The sequence below is a fragment of the Sceloporus occidentalis genome, unplaced genomic scaffold (genome assembly GCF_023333645.1).
Source record: "Sceloporus occidentalis isolate IW3139 unplaced genomic scaffold, rSceOcc1.0.p SCAF_5, whole genome shotgun sequence".
Classification (NCBI taxonomy): domain Eukaryota; kingdom Metazoa; phylum Chordata; class Lepidosauria; order Squamata; family Phrynosomatidae; genus Sceloporus; species Sceloporus occidentalis.
The window spans coordinates 15305353-15315143 of record NW_028316985.1 but is presented as its reverse complement, the minus strand read 5'-3'; positions in this window follow the sequence as shown (position 1 = coordinate 15315143).

The window sequence follows — 9791 nt, the reverse complement described above, 5'->3', positions numbered from 1 at the left end:
CAAGACAGATGTCTTAACACATATCTCATTTTGACAACGACTTCCAGAACCTTACAGCCAGTATGGTCACTAGCCATGGTATCAGGAGGATTCGGGGAGCTGTTATAAAAAATAACTTCCCCATGCCATAGTGCCTAGCAATGTTACAGGTGATGTAAAATGTCTAGAATATATAACTTACTTACTTTTTCAGAAACCCAGGTATGCAATTGCTAAACTGAACTCCAGTATCCTCTATGGAACTGAGAGCCATCCTGATCAGTGCACATGATTAAAACAAACAAACAAACAAACAAAAAACCTGAGGACAAGCACCAAAGAATCAGCTACTCCCCAAAGAAAGATGACATTTAAGAGTAGGGTTCTCAGCTCTCACACCCATAAATGATGCAGGATACAATGGTATGGATGGTCCTAACTTTAGTATTCAGTATTAGGTCTTTCCACTTTAGGTCTTGTCTAGTACTTTCATAGGTGCCCTTCCCAATCCTCCTCTTCTGATTTCTTGACTGCAATGTCCATTCTGAACAATGCTTGATCTAAGGTATGGGATACTATGGACAGCCAAAAAGACAAATCAATGTGTCCTAGAAGCGATGAAGCCTGAACTTTCCCTTGAAGCCAGGATGATCAAACTGAAGCTGTTGTACTTTGGCCACATCATGAGAAGGTATGACTCATTAGAAAAGACAATGATGCTAGAAAAGATGAAAAGCAGTAGAAAGAGAGGAAGATTGCATGCCAGATGGGTAGACTCCATCAGGGAGGCCATGGACCTGAGCCACCAGCATCTGGGCAGAGTGGCAGAGGATAGGGAGTTTTGGAGACATCTCATTCACATTTGGTGATGTTTCATTCACTTTGCCATGAGTCAAGGTCAACTTGAAGGCAGTTAGCAATAACAATATTGTATGCTTAATGAGTTGTATTCCATGGTCTTTCCTTCTCTGCTTCTTTGAGGTATTTGGTTGACTGTTATAGCAGAATGCTGAAATAGATGGACATTTCATTTAACATCCATACAACTGTACTTACATGCTTATACACAGAGGGTCCAAGGATACTAACCAGTGTGGTGCTGTGGGTTAAATGTTAGACTAGGACTCTGGTGACTAGGGTTCAAATCCCTGCTAAGTCATGGAAACCTGTTGAGTGACCTTGGGCAAGTTACACTGCCTCAGCCACCTCTGAAGAAAGCTTGCCAAAAACCCCCAAAAACCTGTAGAAGGTTCATCTTATGGTCACCATAAGTTGGAAACCATTTGAAGGCACACAGCAACACCACCAAGGATACTGTGATGGACTTTAGGCTTCTGGGGAGAGGAAAGATGGGAATAGCTGGTCTGTATCCAATGGTGTCCATTAAATAAATAGAACTTGTCCAAATGGTGGCTTGCAAAGTTCCCATTGACTCTGGCTGGAGCTTCTGTGTTAATCTTACAGTGACACATTTAAAAGCATGGAAAGGCTAGTTTGCAGTGCTAATTGCCATACAGAGTTCACACTTCATTTTATTCATAGCAGAGGAACAAGTAAAGACGTCAAATTACACTGTGGATTTGATGGTGTATGGAACCCCTTCCAGCTCTTTGATTCTAAAAGACAATTGCATCTCCCTTTCTCTTGTATTCAGATGTTTGAAACTTCTGTCCTTCATATGGCGATATCTACTAATTTTGACAATTTCATAAACAAATGAAATTTGTACCAGTCAATCCAATAGAAACAGCTATTCTAAGCAGAGAAAGGGCCATGTTATACTTTCAAGTCATACAAGGTATTAAAGATCCGCTCAGGGGGAAAAATGAGGTGGCAGCTTTAACTCAGGCTACATCTACATATCAGAATTAATGCAGTTTGACATCACTTTAACTGCCATGGCTCAATGCTATGGAGTTCTGGGATTTGTAGTTTTGTGAAATATTTAGCCTTCTCTGTCAGAGAGATCTGCTGCCATAACAAACTGGAAATCTCATGATTCCATAGGATAGTTAAAGCGGTGTCAAACTGTCAAAATTCTGCAGTGTGGCAACAGCCTTTATAACAGAGTTTCAATACACAGAGTTTCAAAGCCTGACATTTTAAATCAAGTACTCAAAGCCCTGCCATTGAACAGGATGACTTTGTCTGTTTTGGTTTTTCAGACATTTGCTTTAAAAAACAAAACAAACCTTAAATCCTTTTCCATCTTAAATCTGGAGAAATCTGCAAAGTTGGATAAATATTTAGCAAAATATAAACTGAAACCAGTGCCAAAATCTAATTGCTAATCTGGAGTAGGGTAGACCCATCAATGAGATTTATGTAGGTGCTGACTTTCTATTCATTCATTTATTTAATGGGTCTACTTTAGTTTGGACTAGCAGATTTAGGCCAAAAAGTCTTATCCATCCTGGAGAGAAAGGGAGGGGGAGTGTGGTAAAAGACAGAATTTTAGAATTAATTTCCCAAAATATAGTGACCAGCCTGAGAACTTTTTTATTTTAGGCAGCAGAAAACTGTGATGGCCTGTTCCACAGAGATGACCTATTAGAAAGCCACATTTATGCCCCTGTTGGTTCAATGATCTAATCAGATATTATAGTGATTATACTTGACCTTAGGAGATAACTTAGCCTGTAAAAATTCCTTCAGAAGGTCACAAAGAGCCTCTGGGGATTCAGTTAATCTGAGGGACCTTGCCAAATGCCCCGCATTCACTTGACATAAAATCTGTTGGGAATTAGACAGAAGTCATGTGTTGCTCACGCCGGTTCAGGCTTAACTATATAATCACACAAAAGTGCTCTGTGTTGAGTCAGGCCATCACATTTGACTCATTGTAGATGATAATATTTAATGGCAGTAAAACAAAAATAACCCTGCAGACATCTTGAAGCCATGAGAGCAAAGACTGCTCCACCTACATTAAGTCCTTCTGTACCTATACAATAAACACAATTCTAGTGCATCCCTAGAAAATACAAGCCCAGTCCATATGTTGCTATACTGGGCATTTGTTTTTGCAATATATGGCTGTACACAGCATTACATAACCTCACATTCATCCACATATGCAGAAATAGGTGAGGTGGTAATGTTTGGTTTCTTCTAAGCTCTCCTCAGGAATAGAGCTACAACATAACCAGTTACTCAGGTCCATTTTTAGCCTGGGAAGAGGAGGTTTACAAGGGAATCCATGGGATGGAATAGGATTAAAACTTTGGTTCACAGAGAGAGACAGATCACAGAAGAAAGTCCTTACTAGCTGGAATCTGAATTGCAAGCAAAGACAAAGCTGTGCTGACAAAGCTTTTTTTCAGTCCATTGAACAACTGACTAATATGAAGAGGAGGCAGATTTGCTACTCTCAGTGGATATATTCCAACACAAACCTGCTATGTAAAGTGAAGGTGATGTAGCAAGACATGTATGTGGGATCAGGAAGATGAACCATAGTAGGTGTTTTCTGTTCCAACTGGATTAATTTATACTTTGAACAAATAAAAGATGTAATTCTTTAGGACAGTTATGAAAGGAGTCTCTTGTTCATGTGGCATGCAGTGTAACATCAGAACAACATCCATTACAACACAGTGTAGTGATGGCCACCAAGGAGGACGGCTTTAAAAACTGATTAGACAAATTCATAGAGGATGAGATTATTAGTGGCTGCTTCTCATGATGGCTATATATTATCCAAAACCCTAGATAAAGCTTTCATGGTGCAAATCTATGATGGCATAACTGTACAATTGTTGTGCTACACTGAATGAGCAGTACACTGATATGGGGAAATAGTTATACAGCTAAAAGTATTCAACAGCATGGTTGGAATCATGTTAATTGGTCTGAGCTACAGTAGACCCATTGAATCAATTGCTGGATGCTAAAAGAACACACTAATGAATTAACATATTGACTTAGGGCTGCCATAAGTCAGAAATGATTTGAAGGCACACAACAGCAACAATATGTTAATTCATATCACAACAATTGTACAGTTATGCCATCATAACTGTAGTTATGGGACTAAGAACAGGATGTATGCTCATGAGAAATAGTTACACATGGAACTACATTTAAACGACTGTAAATACATCAATTCCACAATGGTCAAATAAGTACAGTCTTGTGTGTAAGGGACATTACACAAGTGTATGACACCAACAGGATTCCTGCCCATTCCCTTTAGGATCAGAGGCAGTATGCCTCTTAATTAATTACCAGGGTTTTTTTTTTTAGTACCCAACTGGGCAGATGTTCATGTGCTCATGTTCTGCCTTGTAGCTTTCTTACATCCATCTGCTCGAACACTGTGGGTACAGAATGCTGGAACAAATTGGACTTTGGTCTGATTCAAATACAGCTCTTTTTATGTTTCCAGGCTTAATTCATGGGACAAGCTTTGGCCATTAAAGTTTTAAATACCCTGGGACCAACACATCTCATCAATCACCTTCTCCCATATAAAGCTGTTCAAGAGCTATACTTAGTTTCTGTCATGTTAGCAACAGAAGGTATGGGCAACTAATAAGGGTAAAGAAGAACTGTGGTGCCTAAAAGACATGGTATTCCATCAGAGATTACTCTACTTTACATCCTCTTGTCTGCTTCCAAATGGGCCTATAAGACTGTTTTAATCTGGCAAACATTTTCCATTAGAGTCTCTGATAATCTTATTAGCCCACTACTGCTGATATATTTTGATGGTGCTCTTTTTACACTCCTGTTTATTTTGTTTCTATCCTTGGAATCACTTTTAATTTCGGTGTGATTGATATTTTTTATTGGTAAGACATGCCTTGAGCATCACTTTATTGCAGAATGATGGGTATAAATGCCAAAATAAAATTGCTAACTAGATAAATAAATAAGGGTTTTAAAACATCTTTTTATCAACCTTTCAACACAGACTGGCTCAGTCTACAGACTCACTTAGTAAAGAAGGTTTCCACTTAAGGTTCCCACTCACCTTATTTCCACAGTTTATTTTAATTATTCTGTAAAAGTATATGGTTTTCAAAGCCAGTCACTTTATTTTGGCACATAAGGCAGGAGATGCTGCTAACACATCTCCATGCCCCTAGCAGTAAAATGACTTGAAGTCACACAACAACAAGAACACGAAACTACAATTTGGCAGGGTGGGGGTTCTTTTACATTTGAACACTGACGTTTGTAGGTGGCCTTTTATATTATATATGCATCCCTTTAAAAATGTAGAGTTTACAGAGTCCTTGATACATATAGATATGGCAGAAAGAAATATAGAAATTAAATAAAGCAAAAGTTTGTGGTTAAGGACTCTTTAGTAGAAAATGTGATTGAATTTAGTGGGATTTCTGCAGCTTAGGTCATGTAGTCCAGGATCAAGTTCTGCATGAGATGTCATTTGAGAAAGTTTAGCCTGAATCATCCCAATATCGGTGTCTCAAAACCTTGAAAAATTGGTAGGATCAGGTCTCTAGATCCTCCATAATCTTGGCTTTTCTTCAGTGGGTCTTTGAAGCAGAATGAAGAAAGGGTATGATTAAAATCAGGGGCATGCTTCATTAAAGTCTATGTGTATGCTGTTTGTATTAAGTACACATGCATTTGTCATTCCTAATTGGGTTCTGAAACAGGCGGATGCAACTCACAGTAAGACTCCCTGTGAGCTGTCATAAGAAAAAATTGAAAGTAGTGCCAAATTTTCCAAGGCTTGACAAGTCAATGATTAGGATATTTGAAGTCAATGGACAGACAGAATGCTCTGTGACATCTAAATGCACAGATGCCTTATGAAATCTGACTTTAAGCAATTTGTGGTTTTTGCTTGTGTTTATTATTGTTAGGGCCTAAGAGAAAGGTGTGCTTTATTTCACCCTTTCTGCAGGTGGACATGACACTTTTAGGACGTTCATTCAATAGACTGGATATGCCATTTTATAATGCATATTATTAACATTATAAATATTATTAATTACAATTATGCCTTGTATTCTTCATTCAAAAGTATAGGCATATCATTTAGTTGCTAGAAGCATTTGCTTGTGATTACTTTCCACCACCTGACACAACTCTTACCTAGGGTACATCCACTTTAAGTGTTGTAGTTTATTATGGAATCTTGGTATTTGTAGTTTAACAAGGTCATTAGCCTTCTCTGCTAAAGAGTGCTGGTGCCTCACTAAACTACATACTGTATCTCATGATACTGTAGGGTGGAACTGTGGCAGTTAAAGTCGAATCAAACTGCATTATTTCTGCAGTATAGATGCACCAATAGGCTATTGATTATTATACAAACATCAAGGAAGGCATTCTGCATTTGAGTATACCCAGTGGAACTGTCATTCAGGATAGAGAGTTGGCACTGTGATTAGAGTTGGACTGGAGATATCCATTTTTAGCTTCTGTTAACCCCTAAATTCACTGGGCCAGTCACTGTGTATCAGTCTGACCTACCCGATGGGAAGAAAGTTATGTACATGGCTCTCAGGAGAAGAGCCAAGTGGGGGAGAAGAAGAAGGCAAATAAGAACAATTACAACAAGGGACATTTCAACAAGAACTCAAATATATTTGTAAATTAACAAAGGCATATACATAAAGTTCCCAGAGATTCAATTAAAGTCAATGACAATACTTGCAATTATTACCTTAGATTTCATGCAAGTCATTTAGGATGACCAAATATAGAGCCCACAGGGCAAGAGATGGATCACGGTCCATGATGGCCAATTTCTGCTGGACAATCTAGTATTCTAGCCTCTCCTTGTTATTGAGATTATTGCAAATAGCGGTGCTGGAGCTGGCTCTTCATTTTATCTATGCAAGCCCTTCCTATGTTCTTAAGCAAAAACAAATTTATGATTATTCAACCAGCTTTGATCATTTATTTATTTATTTATTTATTTATTTATTTATTTATTTATTCCAGGATTTATAGCCTGTCTTTCTCCACAATGGGATTCAGTGAATGTACCTACACTATTCTACTTCTAAAAAATAACCCCAAATGGTAAGACATACAAGACTGAAGTCATCCCATCCTGAGTTTGTTCTATGGCATGGAGGAGGCAACCTGTGGATTACAGAAGTTTTAGATTACAACTTCCATAATTCCTGGCCATGCAGCCATGCTAGTGAGCCATATCATAGTTATAGTCGAAAACATCTAAAAGAAGCCATGGTTACTACAATACAGTATTGACTGAAGATGGATTTTCAGACATCTTTCAAGAAAAAGTAAAAAGGAAATTGAGACCATATTTGTAGTCCTTATGCTCCCAGTCCCTGTCTCCACACATTTGTCCAAAGTTCTGAGCAAAGCCAATGCATATTCAAATGGTGTAAATATACTATATACTGTGCCTGTGTGTTTACACATAAAATATATCTATACTCCACAGGTGGAACTGGTAAACACTTTAACAATTATGGCTCCATGCTCTGCAATCCTGGGATTTGTTGTTTGGTGAGATATTAAGAATTCTCTGCTAGAGAGCTCTATAGCATTCACCCAAAGAGAGTATCGTGCTAAACTACAAATCGCAGAGTTTCATAGAATGGGTGATGATTCTTAAAATGGTATCAAACTATCACATTGTGTGCTCTACAGCATTATAGAGCCCAATAACGGCATCCCATCCTGAGTTTGTACTATGGCATGGAGGAGGCAACCTGTGGATTACAGAAATTTAATCCTGAGGAATGCTGTGGATATATACCCGAGGTTTATACCTGAGGAATGCTGTGGATATAGTATATCTTGATTTCAGTAAGGCCTTGGACAAGGTTTCCCATAACATTCTTGCAAACAAGCTTGTAAAATGTGGGCTAGACAAGGTAACTGTTACATGGATTTGTAATTGGTTGACTGACCAAAGCCAAAGAGTGCTCAACAATGGCTCCTTTTTATCATGGAGAGAAGTGACTAGTGGAGTCCCACAGGGCTCTGTCCTGGGCCCAGTGCTATTCAACATCTTTATCAATGACTTGGATGACAGAATTGGGAGCATACTTATCAAATTTGCAGATGACACCAAATTAGGAGGAATAGCTAATACCCCAGAGGACAGGATCAACATTCAAAATGACCCGAATAGACTAGAAAGCTGGGCCAAAGCTAACAAAATGAAATTCAACACGGAGAAATGTAAGGTATTGCACTTAGGGTGGAAAAATAAAATGCACAGATAAAGGATGGGGGACACCTGGCTGAATGAAACTACGTGTGAAAGGGATCTGGGAGTCCAAGTAGACCACAAGTTGAGCATGAGTCAACATTGTGATGCGACAGCTCAAAAGGCCAATGCGATTTTAGGCTGCATCAATAAAAGTATAGTATCTACATCAAGAGAAGTAATAGTCCCACTGTACTCTGCTTTGGTCAGGCCCCACCTGGAATATTGTGTCCAGTTCTGGGCACCACAATTCAAAAAGGACATTGAGAAACTGGAGCATGTCCAAAGGAGGGCGACAAAAATGGTGAAGGGTCTGGAAACCATGTCCTATGAGGAACGACTTAGGGAGCTGGGGATGTTTAGCCTGGAGAAAAGAACGTTAAGTGGTGATATGATAGCCCTATTTAAATATTTGAAGGGATGTCATATTGAGGAGTGAGTGAGCTTGTTTTCTGCTGCTCCAGAGAACAGGACCAGGAACAATGGATGCAAGATGCAGGAAAAGAGATTCTGCCTCAACATTAGGAGGAACTTCCTGACAGTAAGGGCTGTTTGACAGTGGAACAAACTCCCTTGGAGTGTAGTGCAGTCTCCTTCTTTGGAGGTCTTTAAGCAGAGGCTGGATGGCCATCTGTTGGGTATGCTTTGACTGAGTTTTCATGCATGGCAGGGGGTTGGACTGGATGGCCCTTGTGGTCTCTTTCTACTATACGCTTCTATGATTCTATGATTTACACTCATTGTGTGAAGGGCTGCATAGCTATTGAGTGCTTTGACAACTGAGGGTTGGGCTTAGATGCATACCTTTTGCAATTTTGCTCTGTATGTAGCAAACACAGCCAGTTGCTCTGTAAGGTCAGGGCAACAAACTGATAATGGGTTTTACAGAAGCTTCCTTTTGTTACAGTTGTTATTTATTGCTGAATTGACTTTAGCTAATGACCCCCCTGTGAATGAGAGACCTCCAGGAGCTCCTGTCATCAACTCACGTCTTGCAAACTCAGGGCCATGGCTTCCTTCATTGAGTCAATCTAACTGTGTTGTCTTTCTCTTTTCCTACTGCCTTCCCTTTTACTGAGCATTATTATCTTTTCCAATGAGTCATGTTCTCTACAATAGCCTCATTCCAGCCATTTTAACTTCTAGTGAAAGATTTCCTTGATTTGCTCTTGGACACATTTGTATGTTTGATAGCCTGTACTATCCACAGAACTCTCATCCAGTGCCACTATTCAAATCTCTTGCTGTCAACTTTCTTCACTCTCCAACTTTCACACAATGATGCTCACCAATCAGGTATACTATGCCATGGATGATTCTGATATTAGTATTTAAATCTATACCTGAGGATTTTGCTTGTGATATGGTAATGAGAGCCAGTGTGATGTAATGGTTGGACTCCATTGGACCAGGATTCAAGTTTGTGCTCAGTCATGGAAACCTACCGAGTGATTTTGAAAGAACAACATTCAGCCATAGAAGATGGCGATGGCAAATACCTTGAGAATAAAGCTTACCAAGGAAACCATATGATAGGGTTGGCATAAGTTGGAATTGACTTGAAGGCATATAATAACATACATTAATATGGCATTTCCTAAATTCAAGGTGAACAGTACTGCCTTTGTCAGTACTCATAAAA